The following is a 25,676-nucleotide window of genomic DNA, read 5'->3' as shown; positions in this document are numbered from 1 at the left end:
TCAGGTATATAGCAAAGTGATTCAGTTATACATATACATACATACAGATATTTTTTATTTTCAGATTCTTTTCCATTATATGTTATTACAAGAAATTGAATATAGTTCCCTGTGCTATACAGTAGGCCCTTATTGTTTATCTATTTTATATACATTAACGTGTGTCTGTTATATATTGATCCTCTTAATGAGATTTTTGTTTTTAATGGTACCACTGATCGAAAAAAGGAAGGAAGGGAGGCAGGGAGAAAGGAAGCAACAAAGAAAGGAAGAGGAAGGAAGAAAAGAAATTGAAAACTACTGAGTGACTTTTTTATTCCATTTTTTAGGATTCTTGAGCACTCTTTAAAGTGACAAATCTAGAAGAGATTTCATGTTTGTAAACTATTTTATAAACTGCTTCATAAATCAGGTTGCACTCATCAACTTTTATGCTGCAATAACAAAAATCCCCAAATCTCAATGGCTTATAGCAACTAATGTTTCTCACTCATATTACTTGTCCTATGCGAATTGACAATGGTTATGCTCCATGGTGTCTTCATTTCAGCACCCCAACTGAAGGATAAGCTCCTATCTAGGACATACAGTTTTATGCCAGAGAAAAAGGACCAATGGCAAACCCATGAGATACCATTTCAAGCATCTGTGCAGCAATGGATTATGCTAATCATAAATAAAGACTCATTTCACTGACTTAAACAAGTCACATACCCAAGCTTGATGGCCAAACACGGAGAGAAAGTATCTTCTTACATGCAGTGACAGCCAATAATGAGGAACAACATAATTTTTCTTACATGTTTTACCTTACATGATTTACTTTACCCTCAAGTCACAAATTTTTGTTTCTGTCCCTTCCATGAACAAAATATAGTTTCCCTATCTCCAAGAAACAGATGACAAAGTCCACTCCAATCCAATCATAGCAATAAGCTCACGGTCCAAAATTTTATATTATCTATACCAGGGCAAAATGGGGGTCCTTTTGATCCAGAGACTATGCAGTTAAAACAAGTCCCCTGGCCCTCCTGTCACACATACACAACAGCTGAATAAAGGATGACACAACCACAGTAAATAGTCCCGTTAAGAAAGGGGAAGATGAGAGACACACAACAGTCGATGGACTATAGCAATTCAGCAAAGTTGTTTGTTTTATTTTGTTTCATTTTGTTTGGAATTAAAGTTCAGTTGATTTACCATATTATGTAAGTTTCAAGTGTACAGCATAATGATTCAGTATTTTTTACAGAATATATGCCATGAAAATTATTACATAATAATGGCTATATTTCCCTGTCTGTACAATGTATCTTTGTTGTGTATGTATTTTATACCTAGTAGTTTCCATCTCTTGTTTCTCTACCCCTATCTTGCCCCTCTCTTCTTCCCTCTCCCCTCTGGTAACCACCAGTTTGTTTTCTATATCTGTGAGTCTGTTTCTGTTTTGCTATATACATTCAATGTATTATTTTTTAGATTCCACCTATATGTGATATTGTACAGTACTTGTCTTCCTCTGACTTATTTCACTAAGCATAATATTCTCTAGGTTCATCCATTGCTGAAAATGGCAGATTTTCATTCTTTTTATGACTGAGTAATATTCCACTGTGTGTGTCCGTATATACGTGTATATATGTACCACACCACACACACATCTTCTTTATCCATTCACCTGTTGATGAACACTTGGGTTGCTTCCACATCTTGGCAATCATGTTACTTGTAAATTGTGCTGCTATGAACATTGAGGTGCATGTGTCTTCTCAAATTAGTGTTTTCATTTTTCCAGATATATACCCAAGAGTGGAATTGCTGGATCATATGGTACTTTTCTTTTTAGTTTTTTGAGGAACCTCCATTCTGTTTTCCATAGTGGCTGCACCAATTTACATTCACCAACAGTGTACTTGGGTTTCCTTTTCTCCACATCCTCACCAACATTTGTTATTTGTAGACTTTTTGGTGATAGTCATTCTGACAGGTGTGAGGTGATATTTCATTGTGGTTTTGATGTGCATTTCTTTAATAATTAGTGATGCTGAGCATATTTTCATAGGCCTATTGGCCATCTGTATGTCTTTTTGGAAAAATGTCTATTTGGGTCTTCTGCCCATTTTTTAATTAGGTTGTTTGGGTTTTTTTTGGATATTGAGTTGTATGAACTGTTTATATGTTTTGGATATTAACCTCATATTGATTATATCATTTGCAAATATTTTCTACCATTCTGTAGATTGTCTTTTCATTTTGTGGATGTTTTCCTTTGCTGTGCAAAAGCTTTTAAGTTTAATTAGGTCCCATTTGTTTATTTTTGCTTTTATTTCTTTTGCCTTAGGAGACAAATCCAAAAAATGTTGCTACAAAAAAGAGCAAAGAGTGTTCAAAGAGTGTTCTGTCTATGTTCCCTTCTAGTTTCATACTTTCAGGTCTTACATTTAGGTCTTTAATCCATTTTGAGCTTATTTTTGTATGTAGTGTGAGGATATGTTCTAATTTCCTTCTTTCACTTGTAGCTGTCCAGTTTTGCCAGCACTACTTATTAGACTCTTTTCTCGATTGTATATTCTTGCCTCCTTTGTCATAGATTAATTGACCACAGGTGTGTGGGTTGATTTCTGAGCTCTCTATTCTGTTCCATTGACCTATGTGTCTATTTTTATGCCAGTACTATACTGTTTTGATTACCATAGCTTTGTAGTATAGTCTGAAGTCCGGGAGAGTGACACATCCAGGTTTGCTCTTTTTTCTCAAGATTGTGTGGCAATTCAGGATCTTTTGTGGGGATAGCCATGGTCTCTTATAATCCAGGTTGATGGCTCTTTCAATCGTACAATTCTCTCTAAAACTTAATTGGCTGTTTATCTATTTGATTTCAGGCAGTACCACGTACAAACAGCCATACCTACAACTCTTATGGAGTCATACCTTTCTCATAAGACTTAAAAGTAACAAGTAACTGGGGATGATGATGCAATGTTCCATGCAGAATAAGAAAGAAAAGTCCAGGAAATCACATGAAAGATAAAGGTACTGCAGTCTCTTTGCAGGTCCACATGAAGTTTAGAATAATTATGAAAGCCTATGTATGTAAATGGTCAAATTTAGATTCTTCAACACTAGACTGATTCTTCTTAGGGTGTGTATCAGCCTGCGTCCCTTTCTCTGATAACTAACATTGATCCACTGCCTGGTCTCTGTTCCCTTGAGTTTCCTTCAAATGCCCTTAATGAGAGGGTGGATGGCTGAGTAAGACTTGCCCCCCCTGTTCAAAGTTTACTGGGTCAGGGTTAGACACCTGAACTGAGGAGCTAATCAAATTTTTTTCTGAGAATTTGGTTTGGGACTCAGAGACTCTAGATAATCTCTGCTGGAGATCTGAGCAAGGAGACCATCACCTGGGCTATATTATCCTGGGCACAGAGACGCTAATAGCTGAGAGATAGATAGGGAGAGAGAGAGAGAATAATGAAACATACACATCATTAGAAGCAGAGAGATTTGTCTGTCCTTAGGATCTATGACATATTCCTTCTCAGAAAATTCATCTTTGCCTGTTATTTTATGTGAGTTTCTATTGCTTGCAAGCAAATAAGCCATCAGACCACCAGTTAAACTTAAATTCAATTTTCTCCAACAAATCCTTCCTGAATTTCTATGAACATGATACGAAGAAAGAATTCCCAAAGAATAACAAGATGAATATGACACAATTACAGGACTTAGGGTATTTAACAGCTTTTAAGAGAGATAAGGACACAAATTCCCATAATGAAGATAATAATAGAACTACATAAAATATTGTGGCAATTCAAAAGAAATCATGATCATATCTGATTAGAAGAATCAGAATTTTTATGGAAAAAATATCAATTGAGATACAGTTAAAGGATGGACAAAATTGGAGAGGCAGAGATGACAGAAAGCTTCAGTTGGAGTAAATGGCATAAGTAAAGGTCTGGACTAAGGAAATCTGGTGGGGTATTTGCCTGGAGCATAGGAAAGATAAGAGGCAGATACTTGGAAAGGTAGCTTGGGATATTGCTACAAAGGATAGTGGATACAACAAATATCCATCAACTTAATTAGGTAGATAATAGAATCTCACAGAAGGAAATATGCAAGCCTTCAGCAATGTGTCCAGCAGCAGAGTGCATGGTTGGTTTGTATGGGAAAGAAACTATAAACAGAAAAAATCAATAATCTATTGAAAGAAGTCATAATGTATCAGCAGCCTCAGTGTTAGCAGGGAGTGTGTATAGCTGGAAAGACAGACTGGGTAGAAGCTGGAGGGCCATGCATCTGTTTGGATATGAACACAAAGAGGAGAGGAATTTGAAGAGGGAAAAGCTCAATTCCATCAAAGGCAATAAGGACAAGAATGAGATGTTGGAGGGCAAAGGCATTGGGACTTGATAAATTAAATATGCCAAGTCCTCCAGGTTGAGATAGCTACCTGGGAAGCCACTGGATATCACGAAATCCTAGAATTTTAATCTAAGAGAGTGCTTAGAAATCATTCTGTAAATTCCCTCATTTTCTAGACAAGAAGGCTGAGGTCTCAAGTAATTCTTAGTGCCTTGCCTCAGCTGACAAAGCTTATGATCTAGGAAATCTGTTGATAGAGATTTAAGGAGGGAAAATTCAAGGTTGAAGGGTCAACCAAATCTCCAGACTGAGCAAGACGAGTAAAACTGCAGCTAGATGATAACTCTCCACGCTGCCAGCAGTGTGGGAAGTGTGTAAATGCTGGTCATTGGCAACATGGCGCGCCTGCTGGGTGCTAAGTACCCCACTAAACACTTTGCAACGCTTCAAAGGGCATGAACAATACAGACATCATGTGCCCGGGGAAGTGCAGGGCTCTAATTGGGAGGGCAGGCCGACCCTGTGAGAGCAGCCCTCGCTGAGGGGATCCGACCCAGTGTGCAAACAGAGAGACCTGAAGCTCTTGGGATTAATCAAGGAAGAATCGTTCTAAGTGTTTCTAATGCAAAACACAGACAAAAGGAGAGAATTTACTATGTCTTAACAACAAAACCAAGATTTATAATCTTGTAAATTCTACCAAGGATCTTAATGTCAGAAGTTAGAAGTGACTTGCTTTCTTCATTCAGGGTGGTTAGATTCTGTTTACTGAATTTACATTCAGGAAAGTTGGTGGTATTAAATATGTTTTGGGAATACCTACGAATTTTCAAATTAAAAAATAGGAATCAGTACAATAAATATATATTATCTGTGATCTTTAGGTTTTAGGGGCTGCTAAACTATTTTAATAAGGAGTTTATTTTTAAGGCAGAAAATAGAAATAGAAAAAGGAACATTAATTGTAATTAATTGTTATTAATATCTATGTATTTAAACTAAAATTTAAATGTATTCCTTTGGAAGATTTGGCTGTGATACATGACTGGTTCATATATATATATATTTATTATCAAAAAGTCTTAAATTACAAATGAAAACTATTTTGAGTAATGCAATAGTAGAAGCATCCTTGGAAGATCTGAGACAATTCCTACAATAACTTTTAACTTTTCCATCTAGTCTCCTTTGACCCTCATCATATTCAAAAGGACTAAAGAAGGCAGATTTTTTTAAAAAAAATTCTCAGCTGTGGCCACACAGGCACTCTATCTGCTTGTTAGTGATTATTTTGACCTATTTATGTGCAAACGAAGAAGGGCCCCATCCACATGAATTTATTAATTTGGAAATCTTGCTTTCACAGCTGGGATTTCATCTTCTTTATCAGGCAAGATTTAGTAACAAGAGGGAACTTGCCTCCTCTGTAAGGCAGCCCCTCAAAGGTCCACAACGGAAGGCAGGAGGGAAAATGCCTCACAGCATCACCACTGTTAGGCAGCGTGTGGGAAGCCAGGTTTCCCCTCAGGGACAAAGCTTTGCAAGGCGCCCACGTTTTTAAAAGACACACAGATGGTGCTACTTAAGACCTGAATAGGGCATTCTCTGCATTCCACAATGCATTTCTTTCAGAAGCAGCATTTCCAATCCTGTAGGTTATCAGGATGTCCAAAATGTTTGGGCCAGAAACACTTCCATAAACTCTTACACAAAAAGGAAAACACATACAGCAGTTTTTTGATCAAATACATTTTAAGGTAATTTTCTTTCTTTCTTTTTTTTTTTTCCTGATACTAATGACTCATTTTCTATGTGGAGGGTAAAAACCCTATCCTCACAAAAGTTAGTGTCAAAATTTCAAGGGAGGCCTGCCAAATAGACAAGCTTCACCATGAAACATCTTTATCCTCTTGCAGAAAGATTTGTGTCTAGGAATAATGCAATGTCTCCAAGGTCACCTGAAGGAAAAGCTAAGAGGATTCTTTTTTTCTACCAACATAAAAGAAATCACACTGACATATGTCCGAAAAACAGTCAATTCGGTTTATGGAGAGGTAACAAAGAGCGTGGCGGTTGGGTTCTGACTGTAGAACACCGGCACTGTTCTTCCTCCGCTCAGCATACTGATAAGTGCTCACAAATTTGACCATATTAATACAATAAAAAACATGTTTTTAAAATACTTTGCATTATAAAAATTTTTTAAATGGTTTTGAAGCCTGTAAACTGGAACTTAAATTCTGGCTTAGACATGTACCTGATTTAGGATGTTGGGTAATAATTTATATCTGTGAACATCCGAACCCTCATGGAAGTAAATACAGGGCCTGTCAAACAAACAACACACCAAATTTGGGAACTGGGGCCAGAATTTGATTGGATAGAAAGAAGACAGCTCACAGAATCAGCTGTAAATCTGGAGACTCATGTTTGGAAACAAAAAGAAAGCCAGGGAGACCAGGTGTGTAAGGATACACACTGAGCAAAGAGGACTGCCAGGTTAGAGACCTGTCAGGGTTAGACTCCTGGGCACAGGATGCTAGATGCTAACACCATAATGAATTTCCACCTGGCCCTGCTTCTCTGGGGATGCGTGGTGTACCTGCCAAATTCCTGCCAGAGGCCAGAGATTGGAATCACTTTAGATCATGTACCTCAGGCCAGCTTCTGGAGTTCTGGGAGAAGATATGTCTGATCTTTGTGGCTACCTCAGGAGGAATCTTAGCCCAGTCTTCCAACAAGAAACACACAAGGAGCATTTCTGAAACACAAACACAATACATTCTTTTTGTAAAATTGTTTAAAGGACAAAATTACAAAATAAACCTAAATTTCATAATACATTGTTGAGCCCAACCTGTTTTAATATGAAGGGAAGAAATGAATATTGACTGAGTCTGTCTATGTTGTCAAGAACGATTATAGTTAGGAGACCAGTTGAAGGGAATGATGTGTCATGTATAAATATATATAATTACACATAATTTATTTATACACAAGGTATAATTACATATATATCATAACATAAATCTGAAGTTGGTTGGATGGCATTAATATTTTATCTTTTCTACTTTACTGGCAAAAGAGGAGTCAATGTAATACTACCTGTCATGGACAGAGGATAGGCCCCCCCTAGTGTAGAAAAGACATGAGCAGAAGTTGAGAAGGAGGGCTAAGTGTGAAACAAAACAGGAAACTGAAGAAGTCTGAGGTACCATGAGACAGGAACGGGGTGCTTTGCAGGACATGGAGCCTGTAAGTGCTCCCTTGGGTGCATGAGTTTCAAAAGCAGAAGGGGAGTGGTTCAGAGCAAGAGGAGGAAAGGGGGCCTGGCCTCAATGATGCTGGGCACTGGAGAAGAGGTCCCTGAAAGGTCAGAGGAGCTTATGGAGGGGAGGCCTGAGTGTGGGGAGGGGGTGGAGTAGGGCCAAAGATAAGGTCAAAGACCAGCCAAGGCCAGAGAATGTGACAGGGAATTCTTAAAGGGACATCTTGTAAAGAGGGTCCGAACCAGAGAAGGCAATCATAAAGTACTCGAGATTCTAAAATCTTATCATGGGACATTCATTCATCATAACTTCGGCAGAGATGCTTCAGAGCAACGTGCTGCCTGATATTCAGGTGTCAGGAACAGGAACTAGGAGGCATCTCTGGGAATTAAATAAGTTGGAAGAAATACTGGTTTTTCTTCAAGTAAATTTCTTAAAATTTTTTATAGAAAAAATTAGAAAAATATGGGACACTCTTATTTTTAACTTTTTATTTTGAAATAAGATCAACCTTATAAAGAATCAAAAGACTAGTCCAAAGAACTCTTGTATAACTTCACTTGAATTTATGATTGCTACTATTTTGTAGTATTAGCTCTATCTGTCTATCTATCTATCTGGTTATCTACCTACAATCTTCTCCCTGAACCATGTCACAGCAAGTTGCATCTATCATGAGGACTTTAACAAATATTTCCTTTTACCTGAAAAAGCTCCTCAACCTTTTTTCTTTTATGATACTGACAGTTTTGAGGACACCGGGTTTTCTCAATTTGGCTTTATCAGTGCTACTCATGATTAGATTCCGTTTGTGCATCTTTGGTGGGACTATGATATAAGCAATCTTCCATCTTCAGCCTGTCACATTAGGAGGCACACAAGTTGAATGTGTCCCATTACTGGTCATGTGAATTTTGATCTCTTGGTGAAATTGGTGTCTGTCATAATGAAGTTACTTTCTCTCTGATCAGTAGGTATTTTTGTAGAGAGATAATTTGAGATTATGTTAATATCCTATTTCCCATCAAACTTTCACACACTAGTTTAAGCACCCGTCTAAGCCTTGGCTGAATGGTTATTACTACAATGTGTGTGAAATGTTGATTTTCTACCTCCATTATTCCTTTTACATCTCTTATAATTTTACATTTATTATAATTGATGCCCTATTGAAAGGAAGAACTTTCCCTTTTTATTCATTTATGTACATATGTGTAGGTATATGTATTATCCTGGTACATATTATATGAAAATGTAATTGTTTCTTGAGGTATAACTTTCTTAATTATGGAGACTTGCCATGTTTTAAATTAACTGACTAAAACAACACAGACCTGGGGTGTGAGCAGGGGACAAAAAATGATGGGTCAGACTGAAGCAAGGGGCATGAGAAGCACCCATCTCCCTGGATCCCCTTCCCGGGGATTAGGAGGCTCTGCCTACAGGGCTGCCATATGCTGGCTATGCCTACAGCTCTAAGCAGAATTTCCATGTGGGTCACACCACACCCAATGGCTCCAGGTGTGGTAAAGAGAAGCCCAAGCACAGAAGCACAGAAACAGCACTTTATGTACACCGTTAGGTGAGAAAGTAACATGCTCCTTTAGCCAAGAGTCTTCAGGTGCCGGATGGACCATAGCCAGCACCCGGAGGTGCCATTCACGAGGCGGGTATCTAGAACACTAATGACTGCCAGAGAAACTGACTGAGATGACAACCCAAGAGAAGAAAAACCCAAGTGAAACAAAGGAAGAGCGGCATCTTGACAACAGTCAAAGGTAAAAAAAATAAATAAATGGAGGCAATTGGAGAAGAGAATTCATTTTTAAAGATTAGCAAATGGAGAAGAGAAACAAAAATAAAGTACAAAGTAAGCAAGTCCTGAAACAGATGCTAACAGAAGCCAAGGAGTGAATTCAATGTAATCCACTGGGGCAGTCAGAGAAGTCGGCAGGCCATTTCCTCCTGTCAGGACACTTAAGGAAATGAGTCTTGAGGCAGGGGTTACTTCTGTGACCGAGACTTCGGCGTCAGGAGGAGAGCAAGAGAAGAGCTAGATGCCCTGCCAGTGAGTGCTGGGCGCTTCCAAATCAAATGGGAATCAGGACATACTTGAAGATTTTTTTAAATTTATTCCAATATAATATACATACAGGAAAGTATTCACATCATAAATTCACTACTCAGTGAATTTGCATAACTGAGCCCACCTGTGTAACTGGCCCCCAAACCAAGAAACAGAATATCAGTGGCACCCCAGCAGCCCTTCCTGTGCCTCTTTCGATCACTACCTCCTTTGCCATTAAGGGTAACACCTTGCAGCATGGGTAAATTTGCTTTTATATGTACTTTATATAAATGGAATCAGAGTACACATCCTTTCGTGTCTTACTCCTTTCGTACAACAGTCCGTTTGTGAGATTCACCAAGCTGCTTGTGCCAATGTAGTTTCTTTATCCTCAGTGCTGTGTAATATTCTATTGCATGCATACGCCGTAATTTATTTACCCATTCTACTGTTAATGGACATTTGGGTAATTTCCAGTTTGTAGTATTATAAATAAACCTTCCCTAAAGATTCTAATACATGCCTTTTCAGTTACTGTGCATACATTTCTTCTTACTGTATACCTAAAAGTACAATAATTAGGCCATAGCTATGCTTTAGTAGACAATGACAAACAGGGAATGTGAATTTCTATTCCCACCAGGCCCTTGCATTTTTAAAACACAAAGGTTAATGACAATAGTTACCAGTGAATTAAGCTGCTTTTCTGGAAGTAAAGAATGGCATTAGGGAGTAGCATTAATTCATGTGGATCATAATGAAAACATTGATAGGCCAACATAAGGATTAGATGTAAGAAAACAAAGATGAAAAATTCTTAACATCATAAAAGGGATTTCCTTGAATTCACAGATTCTGAAATTCTCATATTTGTGTCTCTATACAAAGCAGAGTAGAAAAAATGGATCTAAGAAATGGTTGGTGTTTGTAAAATGCTTTTTAATAAACCCTGTGATTTATATTATATCATTTAAATTTCTTAATGAATACACACATACATGCAAACATGAGAGAGAGAGAGGCTGAGGTTTAACAAAGTTAAGCAACCTGCCCATGATTAAAAGAAGTAAAAACTGGGAAGTCAAATCTATTAGGACCCTTCATCAAAACTCTGTGGGTCAGTAAGGACACAGTACTTGGCATACTGTTTGCTGGAAGAATTCATTATTGGATTATGATCACATGACTTTGTTCTATTTGTAAAATATGAGATTAAAGTAGCAGTTAATTTTAAGAAATTATTTTATAAAAGCTACATCTGGAGTTTTTCTTTTTCTCTTCCTGTCGAGTGGTGTGAAACACCTTGGCTGCCAATAAATTATATTCATTGACCATCTACTCTGTGCCCCAAATTATACTGAAAGCTCTGAGCAACAGAATGCGATCTTACAGCACTTTCCCAACCCCAAACCATAACACACAAACCAACCCTTTTGCAACTTAGCTGTGAAAATTAACCATAACCACCAGAAAGGTCAAATGAAAGTGCAGGAGTGTAAAATAAACACGTTACCAAAATAAATGAAAATGTAGAGAATTCTACATGAGACAGCAAGTTCCATGAGGCTCTGGGAAGGTGAGCGCTCTGTGGGTGGTGCACCCAGGAAAGGACTTACAAAGGAAGTAAAACTGGAATTGGGGCTTGAAGGGTGGATGGCATGAGGGTGAGTCTGAAGACCAAGACCGGGAGAACATTTCAGCCAGAGTGACAATATGACCAAAGCGGGGAGGTGGAGATGCACATAGCTCTTCAAAGGACCTTGAGCAGGACTCATCTGACTTGAGTAAAGGGTTGAGGCCAGTCTTAAGCAGCAACAGCATAATCCAAAGCGAGGGAAAGATGACAGGCCTTGGAATGTGTGGTATTTTCGCGGCTGTCGCGGTTGATGGCCCAGGCAAGCCTGGGTTTCTCTGAGCATGAGAACCATGGCAGCACTGCCGGCACACCCACGCCTCCCACCTCTGAAAACTAGTCCTCAAATGTGAAAGTGCATCCCCCAGCTGCTGGGCGGTTGCGCCAGGGCTGGTTCTCCCAGATCTGGCACATGACAGACACGCAATCACCCTCCTGATCACACGCAGCTCCGGGAGCCTGGCGTGTCACTGAGGGTGGGATGTGCACTCGTCATAAGCATGAGCTGTAGACGTAAAGTAGAAAGACAGATTCATCCGGAAAGATCCTCCTTCTGGGAGGGCAGATCAAGGACGGTCATAATAACCTTTAGTGAGTCCAGGGGTGTCATGAAGATTTGGAGAAAGAACCGTTCCAAGTTGGCGGGGGGCTGAGCCTGAGGGGAAAAGCAGGGGACGCAGAGAACACCCTGTGCGAGCAGAGATCCACCACCCAGGTAAGGCCTGATTATCCACTGTGGAAAGAAGTTCTCTTGAGAATTTAGCAGAAGATCCATTCCCGAGTTTAAGCTTAGAGAAAGATTCTGCTCTTTGCAGTGAAAAGGAAAAACCACAGTAGCATTTACCAGCACAAACTACTGAGAGTGGAGGTTGTTCTGAATTGCTGAAGTTGGGGAATTTACGTTCCTGCATTGGTTGAACAAGACAATATTTCTCCATACTTTAATAGATTTCTCACATACAGACAGTGTTGCTTTTAAAACAAAGTCTTTGGGGGGAGAAAAAAGGACTTAGAATGTAAATAAGGAGGGGAACACTAACCACAGGATATTTGCTATGCTGAACAAACACAACAAGATCAGACAAAACATACCTCCCTGGGACTCATCACATGAAGATATTGAAGTTATAGGGTTTTGGTGGTTGCTTAACACCAGTATATGAATAATGACTTGCAGAAAGTTCAAGTCTCTCTTTTGTTTGGGAAAAGTGGTTTAACATTCCTATGGGGAATCATATTAAGTCAAGAAAGTCAGACAGAGAAATAAATATCATATGATATCGCTTATATGTGGAATCTAAAAAGTGATACAAATGAACTTATTTACAAATCAGAAATAGACTCACAGACATGGAAAACAAACTATAGTTACCAAAGGGGGCAGGCGTTAGGGGGAGGGACAAATCAAGAGTTTGGGATTAACATACACACACTACTACATAGAAATAGATAACAAGACCTACTGTAAGCACGGGGAACTATATTCAGTATCTTGTAATAACCTAAAATGGAAAAGAATCTAAAAAAGAACATATATATATATATATATGTATATATATGTATAGGTATAACTGAATCACTTTGCTGTACACCTGAAACTAACACAACATTGTAAATCAACTACACTTCAATAAAAAAAAATTCCAATGGGGAATTTAAATCTTAATATTGCCAAGAATAACCAAAACTTTCCCAGACATCTATAGCCTATGGCTAAAAGTAGGATCCCACTGACATTAATGTTCCAGTGCTGCTCATCACCCCATGTACATACCTGGGAGCCGGCCTTAGAGCTCTCTGTTCCCCCCAATCCCCTCATGCTCTGTCCCCAGGGTATCTCTCACAAGGTCGCAGGGACAAACCCACACACTGGAGATGCTTGCTGCCTCAAGCTTCCCTGAGTGGCCACTTCAAACATGCCAACATCTCCATGGAAAACATCTTTCCTGCCTGCATGCCATCTCCTGGGGCCACAGAAGCCTATAAACCATTAGGGTGCCAAGTCACACTGGGTTCCCTTGAACCTTCATAGTGGTAAAGGTGAAATGACAGAAAGCCATTCTTCCTGATCCTGAACCTCCAGGCAGGACTGTTTGAAGTCCAAGTTTCATAAAATCTTGGGTGAAAAAGTTCCTCTTGGCCTCTGCCTGCAAAAAACCCAAACATTCATCTCTGTGATGGAAGTAGGAGACAAATACAAATGTCTCCATTTCTTGTTTCTACCCCAGGAATCAAAACACTCCCAACAGCACCATCTCCCCACTGTGCATGTCAACTCATGCTGGAGGTTTACACATCATTAATTTTGCAAGCACAGCCAAACTTTCGTTCCCAGTTTACGTTTAGCCAAATATGCCCCTGCTACTTGAGAATGTGTGAATCTCAGTATCCAAGCCTTAATTATTTTCAGAGTATGCACACAATGTACCACAGAGTAGAAACAAATGTGCTTGCCGTCTATGATACTCCCCACCTTGGGTTATGTGCACGCCATCCATGCTGAGAGCAGAAGCCCATCCGGGGACCTGATAATAGAACCTTCACAAGGTCTAGAAGAGTAATTTGAGAGCTCTGAACAGCCTTGAGAGTGACTCAGGAAACCTGGCTCTCACACCTAGTCACTCATTGTTTGGTATCTTGGGCAATATGCCTAAATAGTTGATCTTTTTAATGTTGGTAGATTAGGTATTTTTAGGTTGCTTTCAGTACTAAAATTCTATCATTCTGTTAGTCTAGAGGCTTGATAAAGCTCCCTCAACACTTTAACATTTTTCTGCAGAAGATCAAAATGCTTTCACCGGAAAGGGTTAAAAACACAGTTGTACAAAGATAGAGCATCGATAAACAGAAAGGTTGCCAGCATAAAGCTAGTGAAATGGCCTTGGTATCTAACGGGCAATCACTTCTTTAAACATGAACAGCAAGGTCCTGCCAGAAACAGCATCCGCATTTTTGTGGTCTCCTTGCTCATAGATTGTTATCTTTGGATGTTCCTCGGGTGGGTGGTCCCTTGTGCATAATGGACACTGTTGATTCTGCAGTAGGGCTTGACTTAAAATAACCACAGGTTTGGTATTTTCTAGCACTTACTGCAGATTTCCTTTCCTAAACACCTCCCTGTTTTACTTAAGCTCCAAAAGGAAGCTTGAAGTCCTACTGGTAAATCTCCTCCCTTTCTACCAGGAAATTACTGGTTAGCCATTTGAGGAGAATTAAAGCAAAGTATCAAGGCATCAGGGTACTTATACTTTGTTCTCTTAGTTGCAAAGAGCAGATAAGTTCTGGACTTTCTCTGGACCACAAGAAGGATTTTAGATACTGATCTGAGTGTATTAAGATCAGTTTCCAGTCTCCTGAAAGTTCAAGTAGACCAAGCTTGGCTGTAGAACAAAATCACCATAAACTTTTTTATCTTAAATGTACTCTCAAGGTATCAGATAACTGCACTGTGAATGAGAAGTGGCTGCCTCACTCTAAAAACAGGGGTTTGCACACTTCAGGCAAAATTGGCCCAGATTGAGGCTGCCACCTGTTTCTGTAAATAAAGTTTTATTGGAATACAGCCACACCCATTTATTTAGAAATAGTCTGTAGCTAACTTCACACTCAACCAGAGTTGAATAGGTTTGACAGAGGCTATATGTCACACAAACTCTAAAATAATCACTGCATGTCCCTTTACAGAGAAGACCTGCAGATCTCCACTTAAAAGAATTCCATTTGGGGGTTATAAAAAAGCCCAAAGGCTACAGTTTTGAGAACTCTAGCCTCTGAACAACATTCAGTTACGTGTATTGTATTCAGAACAGTGTCATCCAAGCTAAGTTTCCTGAAATTCTTGCTAGATATGCAGAATGTTACTAGATTTAACAAAAGAAAAAGAGAGTTGTGGTTAAAAAAATTTGGCAAATGCCAGAATAAACCAAGTGAAATAGTTTTCTTTTTGGTAGCCCTTTTCAGTTCATTTAATGTGCTAATATATATGGCAAGTCTACAGGAAAGGGTTAGATGGTAGAGAATTTCTAAAGTCACTTGGCCTTAGCAAACCTTTTTCATGGGGGCATCTCACAGAATTAATGTTAAGAACATACTGTGGGAAAAATAACTTGTTTAGAGCTGGCAAGTCTGATAATACTGTAGCAGGTCACACCATTTGTGTGTCTACAAAGATGCTTAACTGTGAGAAGAGTAAATTGGCTGACAGGAGAAAGGTAAGCACCACAGGTTACACAAAGCACTCTGGGTTCACATAAACTGTAACTCTTTGAGAGTAGCAGTTAGCTCCTCACTTAGCATGCATCGGAGACGATGTTATGTTGATGACATTGCTATGACGACAGAGGAGAAAAGAACTCCATACACAAAACTTCACGCCGGGCAGCAAAATTCTCAGGCCCTTTCTTCACCTCCAAGATTTTAGAAAAGCAGGAAGGCTATGGAACAAGTGTTCAAAATCTCAGTTTCCAGTGAATGCAGCTTACTTCTGAGCTGCCAGCACTTAGGTTCTGCAGGCGTCAAGAGGTCTAGGAAAGCCTTATGTGCCCTTTGGGGGATGTTGCAAGAAACAATGGAAAAGTTCCTGAATATCGGGAAATGTTTTCTCAAGATCAAGAGATGTATCGGTATGTGGGAGAGATTCCAAAGCAGCTCTGTTGCTTGAAACATTTCAAATTTGACTGCTAGTGCCAATTTTGCAGAAGAGCACACAGTGTCTGAGGCTGCCTAAGGAACACAGAACCAGTGAAACTGTGACTTTGTTTCTGAAGGTAGGGTTTTTGTTGTTGTTTTTCTCTTCTTTGTTTAAACCACCAAAGATATTTTTAAAATTCCTACTAACTCTGTCACCTATTTGCCTATTTGTTATTGATAATAAGCCAGGTATTTGTTCACGGTAGTCAAGCAGGACTTGGAAGCGAAAGCAGTTACTGTGCAGTCCAAAGGAGATTTGGCAGCCCTAGTGAATGCTTTCCACTCCAGAGAGCGCTAGGAACCTGCATGCTCACTTGCAGGACGAGAGCTTCCATCTTGCTGATGGATCTGCGGTCACCGAGGTCCAGGTCCAAGAGGGAGAGCCATCCTTACTCAGAGCAGGGGAAGGGGCAGAGTGGTTAAATGGCAGATCACAACTGATCTGGCATTGTAAGGTCTCCCAGCACTGCACCTTGTGAACATAAAAAAAGTGCACAGACCCCACTCAGGGATCAGTTGTCTAATGTCTATCACGGTGCTCATTAGATAGTAGTCCCTGGCTGGATGCTACAGGGAGCCTTCCCCACGACTGGCCCCACCAGCCCTTCCACAATCAATAAACTCCGTAACTCAGGACTTCAGAAACCAACAAGTGGGATTGTTTACGAAGAACCAAAATAATGACATAAACAAATGATTCTTAGCCAGATCCATTATTAATATTAATTGTACTAGTGACCTCTAATTTTTGAATTTGAAGAAGGCCACTACTATTAAGCATTTGTTACCTCATTAATCCTAATAGCAATATATAAATTAAGCATGATTAAACTTATTTTACCCAAGAGGAAACAGAGGCTCAGAGACTGGTCCTTTTGCCTTTGACCATGTATGATTCAAATCCAAGTTTGTCTGCTCTAAGACCTAAAATCTGTTGCCTGTGTTTTATGTACTGAATGTTATTTGGGTCCAAGTTCCTTCCCACTAAGGACACCCCACTGTTCAGAAGCTCATAATCAAATACTTGCTGATTAGAACATTCGTTTAGTAAATATTTACTAAGGGCCTGCTCTATGTCAGGGAATGTGCTTGGTACTGGGGATACAGCATTGAACACAGCAGCCGAACAGCCCCAGAGCCTTCAGTCGTGGGGAGGGACAGATGCTTAAAAAGAAGATGTTGTTATTATATTATATTATATTATATTATATTATATTATGTTATGTTATGTTATGTTATGTTATGTTATATTATATTATATTATATTATACTATATATTAGAGGGTACAAAATGCTGTGGAGGGAATGAGCCAAGGATGAGGGACAGGGGATGCCAGAAGGATATAGTGTCACATAAGGTAGTCAAGGAAAGCCCCCAGAGAAGCTACCATTTGAGCAAAGATCTGCAGGAGGTGAGGAAACGAGCCCGGGGAACATAGGGAAAGAGTGATTCAGGCAGTGGGAACAGCAAGGGCGAAGGCCCCGAGGTGGAAGCAGAATAACATATTTATTAACATATTTATGTTATTCTGGAATGAAGACAGAGTGGCTGGAGATGACAGCAGAGAAAGAGCTGAGGATAAAGCCATGAGCGAGGCAGTCAGTTTCCTTTCCAGCCACCCTGTGTTTGTCCCCAACTCCATTCTCTCTGGCCACTTCTCTCTTCAGTAAAGGTGAGTAAACTTTCATTCTTTGATGCTATCCTGTCTATCTGCTGGCAGTACAGTTAATATTTTGCCTTTTCTCATGTATTTTTCTTTTCTTTTCTTTTCTTTCTGCCCTGGTTCCATTAGCTAGTGGACGTCTTGAGCAGTGTGTCTGGTGTTACCACTGCCCACATACAGAAATTCCAAGAATTTTATCATTGATTCCCCCCCCCCCCCCTTTTTTCTCTTTCTCGTAACTCTTAGGACTCAGTCATCTGACTTTTTTGTATTTCTGTAGGGATTGGGTATTTAAATCTTGTAGGAAGTCCATGAGTTTTTCAAGAAGATGAATAGTCCATGGTTTTCTTTGGTCACACCCTTCCTCTTCCACACAGACCACTCCTCCCACCCTCCTTCCCTCCTTCTCTCTCTCTCCCTCTCACTTTCTCTCCCCTCCAGGAAGCAGTGAGATGTAGGGAGAGGGCCCTACCAAACAAGACCCATGGAAAATTCATCTCTTGACAAAGCCACAGGACTTCTCCAGAATTTAAGTACCCAATATCTCTGTCTAACTTCGCCTACCTCAGAAACTCAAAGTTTCTTTTTTATTTAACCTTTTAAATTTCAGCTGATTACTATTTTCACAGTGATGCTCTGATAGTCAAACATAGGCTTCTGAAATGAGCACACACACACAAAAAATAATTTCCTTTGGTAGCAGAAGTTGTCCTTGTCCAGCCCATATGCTTCAGAACATCCAGCTACCTTTGAACTGCCAATATCTGCATCTCTGTGCCTGAGGGCAGCCTCTCCCAGAAATGCAGAAGGCACTCAGTCACACGCAGCATAGGGTGGCAGAGCTACCAGGGAATGCATTCCCCCGGAAGTAGACCCTCCCCAACCTATGACTCTCAGGAGCTGGTGTATAAATAAGTCAGCACCACTGCCCCTCAGGAGAGATTAACTGAGGTGTGGGTTTTGTAGCATTTCCCTGCAGAATTAAACTCCTTTCACTCACCATGGTAGATAGGTTGATAAATACCTCACCCTTTACTGGCCTCTTCCCTTTCCAGGTATGAATTCCTCACTCCCTTACTCGTATTTCCCATACCTTCCAAATTACTTGCACTTAAATTCTCATCTCAGGTATTTGCTCTGGAGGAATCCAAACTAAGCCATCTTTCCATAAATATTTAGATTAGATAAAGTCATATATTACTTGAATGAAGACACCTTTCATTTGTTGGAGGAGTTAACTATTCTTTTTCATTATTTAAGCTATTTTCCTCCCTCCCAAATAATCATAACTGAAAGCTAACCATAAAAATAAAAATGAGTGAGTTAGAATCATCCAATGACGCTTGAGTCTAGCTATGCCACATCTATTTAGGGGATGCCAGTCAGAATATATGTAATTTAGAATGTGTGCTCTTAAAAATGCTGGAAAGTAGAACATTTTTTAAAAAGTTGAACGATCACAGTAGAAAGACAAAGCTATATAGAGCAGAGAGAACAATCTGGAACAGATGGACCCCAGTGCCTTGCCTGGATCCACAACTTTCCATATGGGTCATTCTGGGCAAATTACCTAAGTTTTCTGAGCAACTTGGAAAAACTACTTTTTCTCATCCAATGAGTAAACCAAAATGTAAGTAAAGAGCTTAACACAGGCCTTTGTGTGTGGTAAGTGCTTGATAAATTAAGATTTCCTGGAAAGTCAGGCAGGTATCACCCAGGCAGGCGAAGATTCCTGTCATTTCCCCACCCACACCACAACCACAACTTCCCCAATGTCACACAAGTAGCTAATGATGATTACTGGTTCTAATCAGTGGTTACTCTGGCATTGGATGTGTCAGAAGTAATTCACATTATTTACGCAGTACAGAAGTGCCTTAGCTAAGGTGAAACTTTTTATTATTCCAAAAGCAATTTATGTTTTTCTGGTTCCATCACTAATTCCCCACTTTGAACTCCATCAGGATCTACGAAACTGGCCGACGCTTGTAGATATTTTGTTCTGGGGCTGGACATGAACTGAGATAAACTGGCAGGTAGTCTTTAATGCCTATGTTATCCAGCAGTTGACCAGACCCTGATAAGTAGTCCTCCTTCACAGGTTAACCTAGATATGGCTTCTACTTTAATCTTTCTACCTATAGTCTCATTTCCCCTCTTAGTTTAATTCTTTAGACAGTTAAGGTTCTAATATTTGGAAGAAAAAAAAATTCAAAAGGGATTGATATATTTAAAGTCAACCAGCATAGATACATGCACCCCATGTTCATAGCAGCACTATATATACAGCCAAGACATGGAAGCAACCTGAATGTCCACTGACAGATGATAAATAAAGAAGCTGTGTATATATCTACAAAGGAATACTACTCAGCCATAATAAAGAATGAAATAATGCCATTTACAGCAACATGGATGGACCTGGAGATTGTCATACTAAGTGAAGTAAACCAGACAAAGAAAAATACCATATGATATCACTTATATGCAGAATCTGAAAAAATGACACAATTGAATTTGTTTACAAAACAGAAACAGACTCACAGACATAGAAAACAAACTTGTGGTTACCAGGAGAGAAAGGGGGATGTGGAGAGATAAATTGAGAATTCAGGATTTACAGATACTAACTACTATATGTAAAATAAACAACAAGGTCCTACTGTATAGCACAGGGAAGTACATTCAATATCTTGCAATAGCTTATAATGAAAAAGGATATGAAAAGGAATATATATATATATATATATATATGTATAACTGAATCAGTATGTTGTACATCAGAAACTAACACAACATTGTAAACTGACTATACTTCAATTTAAAAAAAGACATTACCATTGAAGGAAACTGGGTGAAGAGTACAAGGGATTTTTTTGTACTTCTTTTTAAATTTACTGTGAATCTATAATTATTTCAAAACAAAACAATAATTAAAAAAAATAAAATCAACCAGGATTATGTGATGATGGAGTCACTTAATACAATGAAAATTCTGATCTGGCTTTAGCTTTGAGCTTGAAAATGTCAGATACCAAAACTATAAGCTGCTTAGGAAGAGGCTGGAGGAGAAAACATGCTACTTATTTCTCAGATGCTCTCTGTGAGTATTGAATCTTAGACACTGGAATTATGTGGAACCTTCATGTTTGAAATTATAATTGGAAAACATCATGCTAAGGAGCCTTTGCTGAGTTGTTTATACATTTGTGTTTTTTGGAACTAATCATTATTGGCTCTTGCATTCTTTGTGGAGGGGACTGGGCTTAGCTTTCTGTTCATATGGCTATCATCAGCATGAGGGTGCGTGCCCTGTATGCAAGGGTCTGCAGGCTGAGGGGCCCTGTCCTCACCCCTCATCACCCACCCCACACAGTGAATTGCTTCCTTCATCCCTCAAGAGGGTTCAGGGTAACAAGCCAGGCTTGCTTTCTTATCACGTATACTGTCTTGAAAAAAAAAAAAAAAACTTCCTCTAAAATACATTTTATTCTTAGGCATTTAAAAGTAAATACATTCTCCCTGCTGACCCTCCGCTAGAATTCTTCCTCAGGACTCTGAACTCTAAGTGAATGTACTAGTTCGCTAGTTGTCATACATAACAAAATTCCAAAGACTAGGGGACTGAAACAATAGGAATTTATTTTCTCCAGTGATAGGTGCTGGAAGTCTGAGATCAAGGTGCCAGCAGGGTTGGTTTCATTCTGAGTCCTCTCACCTTGGCTTACAGATGGAAGCCTTTTCACTATGTACTTACACGGTCTTTATTTTTTATTTTTTTAGTGTGTGTGTGTGTGTGTGTGTGTGTGTGTGTGTGTTTGTGTGTGTCCCTGGTATCTCTTCGTCTGTCCTAATCTCTTCTTACAAGGGCACTAGTCAGAGAGGATTAGGGCAGACCCTTATGGCCTCATTTAAACTTAATTATCTCTTTAAAGGCCCTACTGCTAAATATGCCACATTCTGAGATACTAGGGCAAGGGCTTCAACATATGAATTTTAAGGGGAAACAATTCAGCCTATAATAGTGACGTTTTTATATCATCAGCTTTATTAGTTGTTGCTGCAACTCAAAAACTATGTTTCTCTGAAAATTAGTGCCAAAAACAAAAGGAAGAGAAAGAAAAATTAGTAGCTGTTATTTATAAAGTGTACCTCTGTATTCATTATTTTTAAAGAGTTTCACATTGCTCTCACTTACAAAGCCCCGCTTCTAGGAGGACCGCGGCACGTGGAGAGCATGCTGTATTGGAATCAGTGTGCAGGTTGGAACCATTTGAATTCCCCTACCTGTCTCAGCTACAGCCAGAACTCAGTGAGGGCTGCTGGTTGAACTGGCAGGATGATGAGATGCTTACTCTATTTCAGCGTTTACTTCTAACTGAAATGCTGAGGTTTTTTAAAAGAAACCTATTAACTCCCTATGAGACCTAACCTCTCATCTTTGGCTGGTTTATCTTATAATTGGCTTCGGTAGAAGAGTCAGCACAGGAAACCGAGATTAAATGTGTTGAGCTCATCTGAAAAACGGAAATCAGTGAATACTTGTATGTTTAAGCTTTGTTAAAAATCCATGCACAAATCAACTGGCCAAATAGATGACTGACTGACATGGTCTAAAGTTTGCTTAATAGATTATATTCTTTTATGTTTCTGTAAAGAGATTTCTCAAATCTATTTTCCTATGAAGTACTTTCTACTGAGTTCTTTGTACAGTTATTAGGTCAGTTTATCTAAGCTCATCCAATTAAGTCATTCATCCAATAATCTTAGCATGCTTTCCGAACTCTAAAAATGATTGGGTCTGATTTGGGAATTGCTACAGTTGTTGGAAGGAGTTTCTGGGGAAAAGGTGGGAGAGTCTCAGAAGCTAGAAAGATACTATAAGTTTTAAGGATATTGTCCATGTATCATTTTAACATGAATTTTATTAAAATCATAATTTGACTTCTAATTCAACTTAATTTGTAAATGTGAAAGTCAAGTATTTTGCCTGAAATAATCTCAACCCATATTCTTCAGATCATAGGAAGTTTCTATTTTTAGAAGTTAAGCCAATATAAATTTAAGCCAATGTACATTTAAAATATTTTTATAAAAGCAAAAATATTTTTATAAAAAGCTAATATATTATTGTTAAATGGAAACACTGCAGAAAGTATAAAATAAAAAGTAACTGGTCTCTTTTTTTGTTGTCTTTCTCATCACAATTCCAACTTAAATCCTCTCGATTTCTTGCTCTAGAGGAAATTACTGGTAATGATTTCTCATATGCCCCAACATATATGTCCTATGCCTGTATATTTTTAAGCAAATAGAAACCTACCCTGCAGAGAGTGCTGTGACTTGCTTTATAAGCACACTTACAATATATTTATGTGTTTACATATGCTTGTGAGCTCATTTACTGGCTAAATTTCTAGATCTGTCAAAAGATATTCACAGTTTAAATTTTGGGAAACAGTACCAAATTGTCCTCAATAAACCACTACACACCTATGAGAAGGGCTAACATCCCCAAAACCCTGGCTGGTGAAGATGCAGAGCCACAAGAATTCTAATTCATTTCTGGAGGGAATGCAAAATGGTACAGCCATCTTGGCAGATAATCTGGCAGCTTCTTACAAAGCTAAACATGATCTTACCACATGATACAACTGTGTTCCTAGGCATTTACCAAACTATTTTGAAAATTTATAAATTTATGTCCACACGAAAACCTGCATGTGAATATTTACAGCATCTTTGATTTTCAATTGGCCAAAACCAGAAGTGACCAAGATGTCTTTTAATAGGTGAATGGAAACTGCGGTACAAAGCGATAAAAATAAATGAGATAACAAGCCACAAAAAGACACGGATAAATCTTAAATGCATAATTCTAAGTGAAAGAAATCAATCTGAAAAGGCTACATCCTGCATAATTCCAACTACATGCTATTCTGGAAAAGGCAAAATTTCTAAAGAATACAAAAGAATTACAAATAATTTACGCAGAGTTTCTATCAAGGAGGTGGAACATAACTCCCAATATTCTAAGTGAGCTGCCCATTGTGACAGTACAGAAGAAGGCAGGACAGAAATGGAATGAAAAAAAGTGATTTTACAGTAGAGTTATAATGTGCCAGGTCAACACCAACAATGACAAGCTATGTTCTTAGTACGTATCCTTGATATGATGTGTTGAAAATGGCATTTAACCTCTGTGGTCTTCCTCCTAACACCAGCCTGATCATAAGAGAAACATCAGACAAATTCCCTTCGAGAGACATTCTACAAAATACCTGACTAGTACTCTCAAAACTCTTAAAGCCACCAAAAGTAAGGAAAGTCTGAGAAACTGTCATATCCAAGAGAAGCCTAAAGAGACATGATGACTAAATGTAACATGATATCCTGGATGGGATGCTGGAACAGAAAAAGGACATTAGATAAAAAATTAAGGAAATGTGAATAAAGTTTGGACTTTAAGTACTAATATTAGTTCACTAATTGTAACAATTGTACCATAACATCATAAGTTGTTAACAACAGAGGAAGCTGGGTGTGGGGTGTATAGGATCTCTGCACTGTCGTCCCAACTTTTCTGTAAATCTAAAACTGTTCTAAAATAAAAAAGCTTATTTTAAAATGTGCATGAATTTATACTCCTGCCAACATTTAAGAAAGTTTCTATTTCCCCAGATCTTCTGCAACATTGACTGTCACTATTTTTTTGTCTTTGCCAACTTGATAGGTTAAAAAATGTTATTTCATTCACTTACTTTTTAAGCCTTTAAGTACGAGTAAAATTCAACATCATATTTTTTGGCCATATTTAGTTATTAATTAAAATTTTTTTGGATAAACTGCCTGTTCACTTTCTTATCCCATTTCTCTATCTAGCTGGTATTTTCTTCTCTCTTCTTGGTTTGTGGATGCCCCTTGTACAGCAAGGAGATTATTGTATGTGTCCTATGTATATATGTAACAACCATTTTCCTTAGAGTGACATTAGCCTTTTGAAATATCATTATGACTTCTGAGGACGTGACTGACTTGCACCACCTTTCCATCTCTCTCCTACCCCATTAATCCTCCCAGTCGAGTTTTACCATCACTTTTAGCTCAAAAGTGTACCTATAACTTATAACCTACTGTTGCAATTCCAAAATTATATTACATGTATTTACACATTTACATTCTAGTAATCATGGCTAAATTTTACACTTATAAATGTGTTTACATTTGTATGACTACATAAATAGCGTTCTTTGAATTCATTGCCTTTCTTATACCTTTCTTGAGTTTCTAATTGTCTTGATTTTTCCATTTTTCTTTTCCTTTTCTGTGTTTCCTTTTTCTTTTGCATAACTTGCAATAAGTACATCTTTAAATCTGCCCAAATTTCTGAGAGGAAGGAGTTGAGCAGCAGGCCTACAATCATTTCCTCTCTTTCTGGTGGGCTGTACTTACTCTAAAGGAAAGAAAGCCAGTGATCTGGACTGAGGCCTGTTCACTAGACCCATATATAAGTAGACTGATGAGATTTGCTGGGAGGAAACTACCTACTCTACAGAATGGCCTTTGCAAAATACCCCTGGCCAAAGTATTACCTGTAGTAAATAAACACAGGCTCTAAAAATTTTGAAACATGGATCCCTGAAGAATGCCACATAAATGAATCAACTCTCCAGAGTACAGAATGGAGATGTTTCATAACTTAAACATTCTCTGGTCTGCAAATAAGCCCATTTAGAGACTCCATCTATGATTCTGGGCCAGATGTGAGTGCCTGATGTCAAAAGGAAGGACCCAGGGAGCCATGTGGGATATTTCATTTTTCTCTCTGCTTCATCTAGAGCTTGCAAGATTACCTGTGTCCTTGAAAGTGTTAGTAAAGCTTGATACTAGCTAAAATCTCTGATTTGTGTGAGTTTTATTGAAAATTCAATCCTGTGTGGTAGCTCAGTATCCATCCAATTAAATCTTACACATATCCT

At 38.7% G+C, this 25,676-nt stretch overlaps 1 long non-coding RNA gene across 1 annotated transcript in view; it reads right to left on the bottom strand.

Moving 5' to 3' along the window:
- LOC106728943 overlaps positions 1–25,676 on the bottom strand; it is a 345,556-nt gene that overhangs the window by 293,038 nt on the left and 26,842 nt on the right. The window contains exon 2 of the long non-coding RNA XR_001365214.2: positions 7,029–7,135. This is a non-coding gene — a long non-coding RNA (uncharacterized LOC106728943). The remainder of the gene's footprint in view (positions 1–7,028; positions 7,136–25,676) is intronic.

The sequence above is a fragment of the Camelus ferus genome, chromosome 5, assembly GCF_009834535.1.
Source record: "Camelus ferus isolate YT-003-E chromosome 5, BCGSAC_Cfer_1.0, whole genome shotgun sequence".
NCBI classification, from domain to species: domain Eukaryota; kingdom Metazoa; phylum Chordata; class Mammalia; order Artiodactyla; family Camelidae; genus Camelus; species Camelus ferus.
This window is presented reverse-complemented; position numbering and strand designations above follow the sequence as displayed.